This window comes from Ischnura elegans, chromosome 1 (genome assembly GCF_921293095.1).
Source record: "Ischnura elegans chromosome 1, ioIscEleg1.1, whole genome shotgun sequence".
NCBI lineage: Eukaryota > Metazoa > Arthropoda > Insecta > Odonata > Coenagrionidae > Ischnura > Ischnura elegans.
Genome location: NC_060246.1, coordinates 119,584,922 through 119,601,398, shown reverse-complemented (window position 1 = coordinate 119,601,398; position 16,477 = coordinate 119,584,922). Strand labels below are relative to the sequence as shown.

Below are 16,477 nucleotides of genomic sequence, written 5' to 3'. Positions count from 1 at the left end.
TTGCGTTTGAAAATTTTCATACAGATGACTATGTGCGGCCTCTTTGTGAGACTTGGGGGTGAAGAATTTCAAAAAGAATAAATTATGATGGCATTGCAACCCAGTGGTGCAGCAAGGGGGGGCTTGGGGGATAAAACCCCCCCCTAAAGCTCAGAGAATTTTTTTATAAAAACATTTTAGCTTGACAAATTTTGTGACTAATATGTATGTATTAGTTGGACGGATGCCAAACAAATAAAACTTCAAACTATTCACACAGCTGAAAAACTCACCATTTTGAACCATTTATCTTAAAAATTTTCTGGGGAGGGCCCCTGCCCCTTCCGTTTACCCTGGTGGGTATTCCATACCCCCCAAACCACCAGTATTAGTTGCACCTAAAACCCCCCAAGCCTTAATTCGTAGCTGTGCCCCTATTGCAACTAATCGGAATTAACTATTTGGAATAAAAATGAATGGGAATTATTCAATCAGTGTCAACTTAAGTACAAATGTCTTCAAGTCTTTAGGTTTATGTACAATATGCTGTAAATCAATGACTCCCATTATTGTGGGGATAGACGCTGATATCACTTGATAATCTCACTTCTGATTCCAATGAATAAGACAGAATCAAGAGAAAACAGTGAAATTACCATCAACCCCTGTGTTGTGCAGTGGTGTAGCCACGAGGGGGGGTTTCCAGGTTACATCCCCCCTTGAGCATTTAAAAGAGGCGACTAAAATGTGTAAGAGGTCTCAATAATAAATATTCCTACAACATTATTGTTTTTGAGCCATAAAAATCACGTTTTCAACATCAAATATACCACAATTTTACAATCCTTGGACCACCCTCTGCCTTGGGGTGATTTTGATAAACCCCCGGAAAGGCCTCGAAATAAGTAAACCCCCCCCCATTTCCCAATCCTGGCTACGCTACTGGTGGTTTGTAATAGAGAAAATTTCAGTGCCCTTGTAATTTTGGTGCGCAAGGGAAGAGTAGGTATATGGTCATATTTCTTGCCTCAAACATCTTGTACAAGAATCGTGGAAGGGGAAAATTGGAACAGTTCGTAAAACATAGACTCATTCTAATCAGTGTTAGTGTAAACTCGAGTTTCCCCACTTCAGGGACAAAGTGAGAGGGGTAGTCTCGAGGGTCAGACATGCATCTTCCGCTCTGTCCATAGGAAATTGAAAATATCATTGAAAAGATTTTGAATTTAGGAATTGAAGCGTTATGGGGTTTGTTCACTTATGCCGAATGCTTAATTTAACGAATTTGGCAAGGAAGATAAGTTAGCAGCGTTTAAAAACATCTCCATTCAGCCATTCTCTTGTAAGTTTAAATTCAGAAAGTGCGAGAGTTGTCTCCAAATTTTCAATAGTTGGTGACGTCATTAGACTGCTGGTGATGCAGGGGGATCTGCCGAATGCCGTTATTCGAAATTTGACAAGTACATGTACACCCCATTCATGGTCACGTGTAACCTGATTGGTTATTGTGTTTGGTCACGTGTCATGCTTTTCCTGCCAGTTTAGTTGCTTTGATCCCCTGAGGATGAAAAGCAGGTTGCTGCTCGAAATGTCGGGAGACATGGAAAACATTAACCGGTGGAAAATGCGAGATACCTTTCTGCACCTGATACGCCGGGAAAACCTACGATCATACAATCCCATTCGTTGACATCTGTTTTCCTCTCATCGTCATTATATTCATGAATATTTGAAAAACATTGAATGAAAGGTTCCTGCAGATTGTATATTTCTACGGTGTTGAAAATCCGATAAGTAAAACACCATCTAGCGGAAGCGAACCATGTGATCGACTATTTTTAAGTACTCTTAAGGCCGTTTTACACGGTACACGGAATTGCGCAGGTTAGAGCTGCATTAATTTCTAAAATGGCGTGGAATTGCGCGAATGCATGAACGAAATTAGAACAGGGGCTATTTTGCCATCTCGCATCCACGCATTCTCGCATGTGTTCTAGCAATTCACCGCTTTGCACGACGCAATTTTGATTGCGCCTTCACACGTACGTCAGACTGCGCAATTCCGTGTACCGTGTAAAACGGCCTTTAGGAGTAGCAAATTCAATAGCAAATGATCTGTTGCTAGAGGGAGGCGAGAAAGTTGAAATTCCGGCTGAAGTGAGGAAGAATGCTTTAAATTCAGTGATGTCACCCATTCCCTGATACAAGACTAATTGTAAGTTTAATCAGTGTGCTTAGCAGTGCAGTAGCGTTGCCAGGATTTTGAAATTGGGGGGGGGGGGGTTCACGGAGATTTCGGGGCCCTTCCCGGGTGTATGGAAAACACCCGAGGTCAAAGGGAGGTCCTCCCACGAAAATTTTGGGCTTTTTGATGTTGAAAACTTGATTTTTATGACTCAAAATTGATAATGTTGTACAAGTATTTATAAAAACAAAGTACTATGTATAAAGTTTTTGCCGCCTCTTTTAATGGCTTAAGGGGGGGGGGGTTTGTAACCTGCCCCCTTGTAATCCTCCTGTGGCTACGCCACTGTTGCAGTTAGTAAACAAGGCCATTGGATACTCCTCCTGCACCTTTCTCCGCAACCCCGACAAGTGACCCGACAATAACCGTTGCTCCATCATAAGTCTGAGCAACGAACTGTGTTCTCAGGTCGTACATTTTCACAACATTATCCGAATGCTCAAATAAACCGTCTGCAGTTCGATCAGCACTAAAAACTGAAAAAAACCATAAATGTCTCTTTAATAACCCCTTCGTCCTTTTTTACGCATCTGAATACAATTTACAGCGGTGACCTACTCCTAACATCCGACGCCTCATCCAACATGTTAGAATTAGACAGTGAATTTTCCAATTTCTTTACAATTGTTTCACGGACTACACTACAGATCACACCGAAAAGTTCATTTTTTATCCTTTAAACATTGTACCTTGACGATTTTGAAGCCCTTTCGGTTGATGGAAGGGAAAGGTAAATGACGACGAAAATAAAATCTTCCTCGCTCTCCCCTAAGTTTAAAAAAAAACAAGTGAAAGTCCGCCCACTTCCCATGAGTTTGTGACATCATTATATTTTCCGGTTCATTAACGGCGAAGGTTTGGTCTATATTTAGGGTGGGGATAGAGATATAGTATTACGGGTCTAACTCAATGACTTCAATTTTTTTATAAATCTTGGTACATATTATTTTCAGTTCGACAATAGGCCATCCAGAAAGCCAAAATCTGTTAGCAAAATAACAACACGGATTTAGAAAAGGTAGAGCTTGTGAAAACCAGCCAACTCACTACGTTCATGATATATTGACTACTGATGACGGGCATGATCAGGATGACACTAGATTTTTAGAATTCAGAAAGGGAGTAACTACGTTTCTACATTCAAAGCTAATTCAACTATTACAAGCATAGGCATAAACGAGCACATACGTAATTCAATATTGAGTGAAGCTACAACATGTTGCCGATTTGTAGTGTTTCTAAAATCTAAAATATGAAAGCAAAACAGTTGGAGTCAAAGCTGGAGACTTTTCCTTTTGAAAGTCTCTCTCCTTCATCGAGATTACATTCTCAACTAATACATTCGGCACATTATTCACAATGGAGATTCATCGATGAAAGAATATCGCCTAAAAGGTGAGGTAAAAATCATAACGTTCACGGGATCAATAATAATAATAATAATAATAATAATAATAATAATTTTTTATTCACCGAACTGGCAATATACATTGCATGGTTTCGTCACAAAAATCACTATGACACAAATTACATAAATACAATAATACAAATTACATAGAATCATTTAAATAATCGCTAATATCATAAAAGGCTTTACCTGCTAAAAAATTACATAATTTAACTTTGAATAGGGAAGGGGGACAGCTTTTCAATTCAGATGGAAGTTTATTAAAAATGATGGATGGAGTGTGATGAGGTCCCTTGAGAGCTAGAGATACATGGTGACTTTTGAGGTGAACGTCACATTTTGAGCGAGTGTGGTAGTCATGCCATTCATGATTTCTTGGAAAATGTTCAGGATGCATTTTAACAAAAGTGGCACAATTCAAGATAAAAATGGAGGGAAGTGTTAATATTTTTAGGTCCAAAAACATCGGTTTACCAGGAGTCCTCTTAGGCACTTGAACCATAGCTTTCAATGCTTGCTTCTGTAGAGAAAATAATTTTTTTGCATGGTGTGAAATTCCCCAGAACATAATACCATAAGATATATGAGCATGAATATTAGCATAGTAGATAAGTTTGAGGGTAGAAAGAGATAGAAATGGGGCCAGCCTTCTAAGCATGAAAATACCAGTGCTAACTCGATTCATGATGGCTTCAATGTGTGGTGTCCATTTAAGGTCGTCTGAAACCAGAAGACCTAAAAATTTCACACAGTTACTTTGGGTAATGGGCTCATTCATCAGATTAAGTTGGTGATTAATTATAGGTGTGATACTCTTAGGGCGGAAATCCAAGAAAACAGTTTTGTTAATGTTAATTGATAAATGGTTGGTATTGCACCACTCAGCCATCCTGGAAATATAAGTATTGACAGAATTTACCAGATCAGAAATATTTCTAGAATGTGACAGACATGAAGTATCATCAGCATATAACACAACATCCTGTTGAGGAAACAGGTTTGGTAGGTCATTAACAAAAATAATAAACAGGAGGGGGCCAAGTATGGAACCTTGGGGGACCCCAGTATTAATATCTAAAGGAGAAGAGAATGAGATATCATTACTATACTGTGACCGGCATGTATATTTCACAATTTGTTTTCTACCAGTTAAATATGATCTTATCCAGTCCAAGGTTTTTCCTCTCATTCCAATGTTGGCCAGCTTAAGTAAGAGAATATCATGATTGACTCTATCAAAAGCTTTTGACAAGTCATAAAACACTCCAAGTGAGTGTAAATTTTTGTCTCAGGCATTATAAATGGAATTTAACAATTGATATGTGGCAGTAATTGTCGATCTTGCTTTTCTGAAGCCATGCTGTGAATCATGTAAGATATCTTTTGATTCAAGATAAGAAATGATACGGGAATAGAACACTTTTTCGAAAATTTTGGAAAAAGCAGTAAGGACAGAAATTGGTCTATAATTGTTGGGGTCTGAAGATGAGCCTTTTTTGGGATAGGAGATACTATGGCTAGTTTCATGCGAGAGGGAAATTCACCACTTAGGAAAGAGGTGTTAATAATATCAACTAGTGGACTTGCTATATAATGGATTACAGTTTTAATGATCGGCATAGGGATGTCATCAATTCCAGAGGACCAATTGTTGGGGAAGGAGTTAACAAGCTTAATGACTTCATGTTCATCAGTGGGCTGTAAGTACATTGAGCAGGGAAAAGGGGTGCGAGATGTGAAGGCCGCAGAATATATAGTGTTCTTTAGGAAAAGACTGAGCTACTACAAACCAAGAAGGAACCAAAACTTTTCTCACAATGAGAAAAAATATATTTTTTAAGTCAAATTCTTAAGTTGCATTCCAATTGACAATAGTGGTTATCGATAGGTTTCCCGTGACTCAAAATAAAAATTAATGAAAATTTAAAGAAATAACTTTTATTTAAATAACATCGATTTAAAAAATCTGATGCTCATTTTAAATTGGCGCATGATATTTTATGTAGTAGCGAAAACGAGTCCAAACAGTGTACGACCGCTGAAAAACAATTTCCTTGGTAATTCTTGTGAAAAACGATATTGTTTTATGCTCTTTGCATTGGCAGGGATACCTTTATGACTCAAAATAACTTGAAAATCATACACATATTCGCCAGGATTATGGACTTCTTCTAATTATAATTAAATAGAAATATTAAGGCTATACAATCACAGATTGACAAGGGTGAAGTCCTATCATATTGCAGAATATTAAAAATGGACGTACTAAGTCACGGAGAGTTGTGTTACTATAGGGGGAATGAGGGAGATAGATCCCCCAAAACCTCAGAAAATTTTATGGTATACTAATGTTTTCCCTGCTGTGATCATTTCCCGCGGAATTGAAGGTGAAACCCAAAGTTTGAGTGCCAAAATGATGTGAAATGTATTTCCAGGCATGTCATTTTCAGAAAATTTTCCCGGAGGTGCCTGGGGGAGGGGCGGGGGGGGGGGGGAGGGATTCGCCCCACCAGGACTTCCTATATCCCCCAAATTGGAAATGACAAAATTTCAGATTACGTAATCCCTGATGGGTCTATCTTGGCGATTCCGACTATAGTGTCTGTTTCAATTTCATAATTGGAAATTTTATTGCCATTAAAATTAACATCCACAAATATTAAATGGTATCATAGCATTAATAATTCTGCCAGAAAGTATTTTATTTTCTAGTTTATTTCCATTTCCCATGACTATGTCGAGGTAAAGCGTTTCGATGTTGGCGTCAGCATTTGGTTAATGTTGTGTGATGAAATAAAATTTCCAACCAAAATAAATAGTGTGTAAACAGACGCGATCATCTAATTCAGCCTATGAATACCGAATTTTGAAATTTCATTCTTGGGAGTATGGGATGAAGCCGATTATTCCTTTTTTCAAACTTACTCTGAGAACCATCTCTTGACCACCTTGCCGTTGTCTCGGGCGCCGTGTCTTAAGTGCCTCTCATAGTAGTCATTGGCCGGATGTACTATCAGGACTGGAGGGATGAAAGGCCACAAATGAACGTCAAGAAATTAGAAGTGGTCTTCCATCAGAGAGTCTGATTTTTAGAAGGCAGGCTCATCATTAGACCCAGCCGAGAGTCCCCAATCACCCCAGCCCGCTCCTGACTCGGAGAATAAAGCGTGGGTGCTGATTAGGTTTATCAGAAATGATTGTATAATAGCCTGATAGGTGAGGAAGGTTTAGCACATACGATTTATTCTCCAATGGCAAGCTTATTTTATTAATTTTTAGTCCATTTTATCCTTAAATTAGAAAAAAGATTGCCATTTTAAAAATTTTTATATGTATTTATTTTCTTTTTCTCGTCACAATAAAAATGTGAATTTTAAATTAATTTTTTCGTCCATTTTCATAGTTATTTCATCTTATAAAATAAAAGCCTGTGAACCTACCAAAAATTTCTTATATTAAGTGCGATGGTCAGTATTAACCAACATGCAGCATGAAATACGCCACGTCTTCGTCGTCATCGAAGTACTCTGAGTTGTTAAAATAGGCTCTACATTTACTATTAATAACTTACAATAATGTCACTACTAGCTATATGCATGAATTTCTTTGTATGTTATTACCTACTCGTGCATGAATCACTTACTAAACCAACTTTTCGTTCTCTATTACTGGCTAATATGTTAGTTTAAAATATTTACAGTTATGCCGCTACGTCAATTTTCGTGCGGCCCCAATGTTTCCATACCGATACTGGTCGCTTTTTCAAGGGAATTCGTTTTATGAATTGGTCAGAAAACGTTGGGGCCCCCAAAATTTGATGCGGCGATGCGACGTAGCCCAAAAGTTATTAGCTAGCATGAGGAGTACCCGTGAAAGTTTCAACGAAGAATGACTAGCTAATAGTTTTAGGCAGGGTAGCATGTTCGTGTCCTTAGCACTCTCCTAGCTTCTGGTCTGATCGCATCTTGATGTGCTTGGCCTGTGTCCGGCATGCGAGCACATGTTTGGCTAAGATGAGTGCTGCATGCTTGGCATTGAACCACCACGGTGTGGTACACCCTGGTGTGATAAACCCTGGTAGTGGCTTGCACGGTGAGAACAGTAGATGTAGGTGAAGTAAAAGGCAATAACTAGAGATACGTGAAAATCGCACTTTCATTTTTATTTTATCGCACTTTTAATATCAGTTCATTGCATTTTGTAGCGTCTATTTTTATTTTCATAATGAGGTTAATGACGATAAAATGTATTGAAACACAGTTATATGACAAAATACAGAATATTTAAAACAATTATGTCGTAGAACAATAATAAATAAAGGAATAAGACATATAGTGGCGGAGGAGTAGCTTGCTCGCGCCCACTTTCCTATTTCAAGAGCGTGTTCACCGAGTCTTCCGAGAACTCACCCGAGACCGTTGACATTCTCTGCATACGAAAGATGCTGCCTATTGACATTAGTACGCACGGAATAGAAAATATATTGAAATCGCTCAGTCCAAATAAATCACCTGATCCAGACGAAATCCCTTCTCGTGTATATAGAGAACTAGCCTCAAAAATTGCCCCCTACTTGCAGTTAATATTCAGTAAATCCATCAAGCAACACATCGTACCTAATGACTGGAATATTGCTCATGTAACCCCAATATTCAAAAGTGGAGACAAAGAACACCCATCTAATTACAGGCCGACATCTTTAACGTCCATCTCATGCAAAGTCCTTGAACACATCGTAGTCAGCTCGGTAATGAAACACCTAGATGCACAAAACTTATTAATGAGAACTCAACATGGATTCAGGAAAAACAGATCGTGCGAAACCCAGTTAGCGCTTTTCGCCCACGATATTTTAGCCTCCGGAAAAGATAACATTCCAGTAGATGCGATTTTTCATGATTTCAAAAAGGCATTTGATAAAGTACCCCACGGAAAGTTAATAATAAAACTGAAATCTTATGGTCTAGACAAAGATGCCATTTCCTGGATAAGAGAATTTTTGAGCGACCACGTCCAAAGAGTAGTATTAGACGGTGCAGTCTCCAATGAGGTTAGAGTCACTTCTGGCGTCCCTCAGGGTAGTGTCATAGGCCCACTCCTATTCCTTCTTTATATAAACGACATTGGCGAAGTAGTACACAGTAAGTTACGATTATTTGCAGACGACGCTGTAGTTTACAGAGAAATCCGTTCCAGCAAAGATATAGATGAACTAACGAATGACCTTGCTGCTATCCAAGCTTGGTGCAATGCTTGGCAGTTGGAATTAAATTTGGAAAAATGCGTCGTAATGAATTTCTGGAAGAAGAATAACTCCCTACAGCGTAACTATATCATTCGGGGCACCCAGTTAAAGGCAGTTGAATCCGTGAAATATCTAGGGGTTAGATTCAATAATGATCTATCGTGGAATAAACATATTCGAGAAATAACCAGTCAAGCTAATCGTAAAATGGGTTTTGTTAAAAGAATATTAGGAAAGTGCGACGACAAAGTGAGAGAAATAAGCTACTTTTCCCTCGTTAGACCACATTTGGAATACGCTGCCAGTGTTTGGGACCCTGATGAAAAAGGCTTAATAACAGAGTTAGAACGCGTGCAAAGAAGAGCTGCCAGGTATGTGAAAGGTCGTTACGATAGTCTTGTTAGTGTAACTGACCTCTTAGATAAACTCGGATGTTATTCTCTGTCGGACCGTAGATTGAAAAATAGACTAAACCTTATAGATAAATTCAAGAGCAGTGTCTTTTCTGGCGAAGTTAACCATATCTTACGGACGCCAACATACTACGGAAGATCAGATCATATAAATAAAATAAGAGAGATAGATTGTAGAACAGACAGATTTCGAATGTCATTTTTTCCACGATCAATAGTAGATAATAACGGCAGCGATAGAACTTGTAAATAGATTGCATGACTTGTAGTGTAGCCTACAACCTATGTAAAACTTAATGCATGTTTCTTAATTCAATTATTATTTCTAACATCATATAGTAGTATAATTTGTTAGTAAACGGGACGTTTTTTGGACGGTGTGGTGTGCATGTGGGAGTCCAAATGCATGCTGCCTGCTGGTGATTGATCACCCCCTGCCAAACACCATAGAGGTGGCTCGCAGGGTATTACGTAGATATGTAGATGTAGACTTGTAGTTCGCGGCCACGTTGAGTCCATACAACTAGCAGCTGGCCAGTCGCTCACATGCTTTGAACGGTGAGTGTCGGCAGAGCATTTAAACTGCGCTCGGCACAAAATGTACGAATTTTCCCAACGAAAAGGCAAATTTGCGTAAAAATATCATAAAAGCCCAGTCATCGCATTTATTTTCGCACATTGCTTCTCTTTTGCATTTGCGATTTTCACGCATCTCTAGCCATAACACATGCACATGCAAGCTGGCGGTGAGAGGTCACACCGTTTATGTATGAAAGGTGACACCGACCGATGCAAAAAATACAAATTATAAAATGATTATTATCCGTGCCGCTGCGATACCTCCACTGCACAAACGATCAACAATCACCCACCGAATCAAATCCGCTCGTCTACTAGCCCTTTTAGTACTAGACTCGCTTTGCTCGCTGGAGGGGCTCTGCCCTCCCAGGCCCCCGCAAAAGACCTTCGGCCTTGTTTTGGTCGCTATGGAAGGTCTTATACTTTTTGTATGCCACTTTCTATTTACGGATCTTTTACTTTTCAATTGGCTAGATTAGATATAAGTAATATTTCTACTTTCAAGTAAAACGAGCGTATAGTACGTGGGTTACAATAAAAAGTAAAATATTAATGAAGAGGAGCGTTTTTTTGAGGGACTAAGAAAATAAAATGGATTTTTATGAGTCTGACAGAGTTTCTAACTTATTCAATTCAAATACAAAATAACGTCGAGAGCATGTTCCCCTGTAACACTCAAAATAACATAACAAAACATAACAAAACGAATTTACGAAATACAATGAACTACAGTAAACTACATTTTAATTGATAAGTGGAGATCCTTAGCATGAATTATTCGTCATGATCGCGAATGATACCACTCCAGGAAAACCTCTATAAATTTTTTAACGAGTCGGTATATACAAATATCTCCTTACAGCTTTAGTATCCAATATATGTAATGCGAAATTAAATCATCTGGTGAGTAGCAGATGACAACTTTTAATGAACAAGGCATCATAAATGTCATGATTTAGAATATATTTAAGCTAAATAACTTAGTCACTCAATGAAACGTGCTTTTCGTAAGACAAATAATTGAATAAGAAATACCTATGATTGCACTTATCCTCCATATTCTATTATTCACTTCGTTAGATGCACCAGCTCACGGATAAAATTGCACATTAAAAAAATTGTAACAGAAAAAGAACGTAAAGTATAATAGAACGCTAAAAATAATTTTTACCTACCTATCTTTGAAGGAAAGGTTGTTTAGATGTCTTTCTACTGCAATCGTGTATTGGCAACAAGAGGGGAACTACATTATGTACACTTGTAAACTATGGAATTAATAACAACCATACTTTCGATCGCACTTATTCTCCATATTCTATTATTCACTGTCATTGATGCACCAGCTCACGGATAACATTGCACATTTAAAAGGTTGGTAAAAGAAAAAGGACGTAAAGAAAAATAAAACGTTATCGCCATCACAAAGAATGAAAAAAAAATCATTTTTACCTACCTATCTTTAAAGGAAGGTTTGTTTACCATTGTATTTCTCCTCCTATATTTGTAATAATTGGAAATTCATAGTCTTCATAATTTTTCCTGGGGTTTCAGACAATTTTAGAGGGGATCTTCGTAAGACTTTTTGTCGTATCTTGTCTCGTTTACCCCAAACATTTGTATGAGTGAGTTAATGAGTGAGTGGTCGTTAGGGGACTTTATGATACATAGATGAGCGGAGTTCATTCGGTAGGCGATTGTTGAACGTTTGTACAGTGGAGTTATCGATCTGCATAAAACTCTTTACAAGCCGGAAAGGGAAATAAGGGCAAAAAATTACGACAGAAAAGGTAGAAAAAATAAAATGCATGCATTTGATCGACCTAGAGAGTGAAGCGATTAATTACATTGATGACACATCTTTTAATATCCCTTAAAGTCCTAGGAAGATCTCTCTCCTCTGCAGTCGATTTCTTTCACCTTCCTCATGTGATCTCTTCTACTATAATACGACCGACAGAAGTTTCCCTTTAATGTTACATACGAAAACCTCTCTTATTATTTAGTTTACAGACGTAGAACGGAGGAGTAGAGAAAGCAATAGAAGTTTCAAATGTTGGTTTATTCATCAGGGATGGCATCATTTCTGTTTTTCAATATGGAGCCTCACCAATGCACTCCCTATGTAGACTCCAAACCTGACTGGTCTACTTGACCTGGGTGGCTAATTCTATACCTATGAAAAAAACGTCCGAGCCACCTTGACAGTTCTTAGCATAGGATGGCATATCAAGAGCACAAAGTATGCAATTTGGTTCTTTTTCACTTGATAGTTATCGTTAAAAATAATAATTTTACATGAATGATGCACATTTACCATGGTGGTTAGGGTCCCAGCAATCCAAGGTGCCCACTGGAAACACAGGGCTGCGGCACAATTAAACTAAATTGGAAATATAAAATATGAGGAAACGTTATTAATGAAATTAAGCTCATCCTTTCGATGTTAATATGTATAAAAGGGATTAATTGCTAGTGGAAAACGGATTCATCTTGGCAATAATGTACTCGCAAAAGGAGAGACGACTGAGACGTGCATGATTTCCGATCACAATATACTGTTATTGAGAAATCCTCTACAATTGTTCCAACAACAAAATGAAGCCTGAATAGCTTTTTCTCAGTTATCTGAGATTTCTTCATTTCCTTCTATTTAGTAGTAATTTGATCTCATTAACCTTTCATGAATTGTAATATTTTTTCTTCTAAAAATTCATATCTAAATGTTTGGTGGATTTTATGATACGAATTTTATTTATTTTTTCGATAATTACGGCCTTTTTATGTTTCTCTGTCTTAGCTCATTTTCTATCATCCATGATAGAGGAAAAATGTATTCAGCAACGAAAATGAGAGAAATTGCCTTTATCTCACACGTAAAGTGTAGGGAACTTAAGCGCCGACAGCAGCTTGTGATACCAACGCTGATATTGGCCTTATTAAATTGTAAAATATTGGATCCAGGGGTTGTATAATGTTTCACCGATTTTGCAAGCGAATAATTTTCAATAATATTAAATAGTGTCCGTGGAAACTTTTCAGATTCAAACAAATGAATGCAATATGACTTTAATAGGAACGCATGAGTAATAAAAATAATAAGTGTTTCAAATGTGGCCAAATACATGAGGCCATTGTTAACATATGTGGACCATAAAAGGAAGTTGTACTCCGTTAGCCGGGTTCTTTTGCCTTTTGTCTATTCTGTCCCTGGGGCAACACTTCCGCCCCTTACCTGACCCCCGCATTCACCCTGTAATTCAGTACCTCGACCACAAGGCCGCAATCCTTCTCATCATTGAATCCGACGTCAAACCATGGACGGTCGATTACGAGGATGATGGATGGGTCAGACGTGAGAAGGCGAGAGACGGAGGTTGGGAGGAATGATGGGTAATATATTTTTTAAGTATTGGGGTTCGGAGGAGGGGGAGTGAAGGAGCCCTCGCAGATTTACCGGAGGGATTGTATGGTTGGGAAGGGAATTTTAGGAGAAGAGCTAGAAATCCTATTGCTGTTCTGCCAGGCTCATACTATGTGAATTTATCTACATCTATGATAAAAAGTGTAACGTTTCTAGTATGTTTCGCGAGTTAGGATGGGAATCTTTTAAGGAGAGTAGATCCAAATATAGGCTAGATTTACTTAATAAATTCGGAGAAGATATTTTCTCAGATGACATGAAACATACCCATTTTTATACATAACATACTATTAAAGATGGCAACGGTGTCTCAATTAATAGAATTAATGGCGTCACTCGCCAGGACGGCTCATTGCATGATTTTTTTCTTCCATTGTTCTTATCTTGCATGGATTTGTTATAGGAATTACAAACCATTGGCAAGATTTGCCTGTGCATGAATATGCATGTATATTTTGCTATTATGCGTTGTATTACTATGGCCGTGCGGTGTGCATTTGGCATGTTGGTTGGTGATTGATCACCCCCTGCCAATCATCCTAGAGGTGGATCGCAGGGTATTATGTATATGTAGTTCTTCAAGATACTTTGTGATCCACGTCTATGATGTGTGGCATGGGGTGAGCATTTTTTCCATAACATGCTCCCAGCTACATGTAGGTGCTACCACAACTGCACCCGCACGTGGCAGGGATTGGCTCCCTACAAAGAGCATTGTGTGAGCATGCACCATTCATTCCGCTACCTACGAGAGTGTACCAGCCCAGATCTTGTGCATCAACTTTAGGGCATGTACAACATAAGAAACTTTTACTTAAATTGCTACTGTTGATACAGATGTTAACCTACAATTTTGTACTTATTGGCATACTTTTCGGTGATAAAAGCAATAATAAGTAAGTTATTAGACTGCGCCGTCTCTGTCTTCGGGTTGAAGCTGACTCTGAAACTGAGTTGATAGCTAGGTATGCCCTGGAGATAGAGCGCTGCATCGCCTCCAAAAACGTCGCGATCCGTCGGCCAGATGAAGGCCGACGGGTCGGCCAGATGTTTGAACAGTGGCAGCTCGACACGGCTTTACCCAGAAGACCGAGATAGTGTAATGATTAATTTTAACCGCGGAAGCCTGCCTTCTAAAAATCAGACTCTCTGACGGAAGACCACTTCTAATTTCTTGACGTTCATTTGTGGCCTTTCATCCCTCCAGTCCTGATAGTACATCCGGCCAATGACTACTATGAGAGGCACTTAAGACACGGCGCCCGAGACAACGGCAAGGTGGTCAAGAGATGGTTCTCAGAGTAAGTTTGAAAAAAGGAATAATCGGCTTCATCCCATACTCCCAAGAATGAAATTTCAAAATTCGGTATTCATAGGCTGAATTAGATGATCGCGTCTGTTTACACACTATTTATTTTGGTTGGAAATTTTATTTCATCACACAACATTAACCAAATGCTGACGCCAACATCGAAACGCTTTACCTCGACATAGTCATGGGAAATGGAAATAAACTAGAAAATAAAATACTTTCTGGCAGAATTATTAATGCTATGATACCATTTAATATTTGTGGATGTTAATTTTAATGGCAATAAAATTTCCAATTATGAAATTGAAACAGACACTATAGTCGGAATCGCCAAGATAGACCCATCAGGGATTACGTAATCTGAAATTTTGTCATTTCCAATTTGGGGGATATAGGAAGTCCTGGTGGGGCGAATCCCTCCCCCCCCCCCCCCGCCCCTCCCCCAGGCACCTCCGGGGAAATTTTCTGAAAATGACATGCCTGGAAATACATTTCACATCATTTTGGCACTCAAACTTTGGGTTTCACCTTCAATTCCGCGGGAAATGATCACAGCAGGGAAAACATTAGTATACCATAAAATTTTCTGAGGTTTTGGGGGATCTATCTCCCTCATTCCCCCTATAGTAACACAACTCTCCGTGACTTAGTACGTCCATTTTTAATATTCTGCAATATGATAGGACTTCACCCTTGTCAATCTGTGATTGTATAGCCTTAATATTTCATTTCAGTCATCTGGAAGCAATTGCCCTGATATCTTACTCGACTTTCTAGAGAAGGCCACTAGGCCAAGCTTCAGTTCTGAGTGGGATGACTTTCCATGGGAGTCATAAGTCTGATGCACCCACCAAAATGCCAAGGAAGTAGATCACAGTAGCACCACATATTTACACTTTGTTCACTTTATCTCTGAGGCTGAGCAGCTTAGGCTAAAGCAAATGGATTTTGATTTTTGAAAGTGATCATTGGCATCATCAGCATTGACACTTTGGGGGGGTATGGGGGAAAATTTTAAATATTGGGGGGGACCCGTCCCCCATGTCCCCTACCGCGGCGACGCCCGTGAAAGTGATAGTACATATTACTCAAAAAGAACAAGTCTTACCACAACAGGAGTGCCTGGAGTTGCTCCAGAACTGGGTGAGCTAGCAGCACCAGTTCCTGAAGGTGGTGACACTGTAGAGCCTGAAGATAGAGCATTTACACCCTGAAGACTGCCACCACTAGATGAGCGCCGCTGTTCTCTCAATGCCTGCAGACTTCAAGTGAGGACAGTGGACCTTACTTTAACATAAACATTCATGAATTCATCTCATCCATTCATGATTAGCCAATCAGCTAGTTGCACTAATTCCTCAGCAACACCATCAGGAAATCGACTAAGTGACGTAGCAGCAGCTGCGGAGGGTGATATAGCTCCACCGTCTTCCCCAACTCCTTCTAAAAGTTGCAATTGGAAAGGAGACAAAATTACTGTGATAAACGTCTGGAGGCTGATAACATAATGAAAAGCTCATGGCAATGCTTGAATAGCTAAGTTGGGCTTGTTAAGACTATAACAGAGTTGCATAAAGAATATAGATCCATATTAAAAGATTTCTCTTTCAACTTCTTTCAGCAAAATTAAATTGTTTATTTCCTGAGCAAACAAAACAACAACATAATAACGAAATAGTCACAAATAAAACGCAAATAGCCTGATAAAAGCTTACGTTACCTTTTCTAATTTACAATCAATTTCACATTTCCTTTCCGAAGGATCAATCATTTTTAAATTATCTTGATGATGCGATAGAAACAAACCCAACCCACCTCACCTCCCCGCACATATGATTACGTATTATGTTCTTCATATGTCAGAAATAAACCGCT

General features: G+C 38.8%; 1 long non-coding RNA gene across 2 annotated transcripts; it reads right to left on the bottom strand.

Annotated features, from left to right (window-relative positions):
* Positions 1-4,017: 4,017 nt before the first annotated feature.
* On the bottom strand, positions 4,018-16,439 carry LOC124168965. Of its 2 annotated transcripts, none has more exons than XR_006867016.1 (3): positions 16,323-16,439; positions 15,711-16,045; positions 4,018-4,522 (listed from the first exon to the last, which is right to left on the bottom strand). It is a non-coding gene; the product is annotated as an uncharacterized LOC124168965 (long non-coding RNA). The 2 variants fall into 2 exon arrangements; XR_006867017.1 differs by having other exon boundaries at positions 4,018-4,352.
* Between the last annotated feature and the right edge of the window lie 38 nt (positions 16,440-16,477).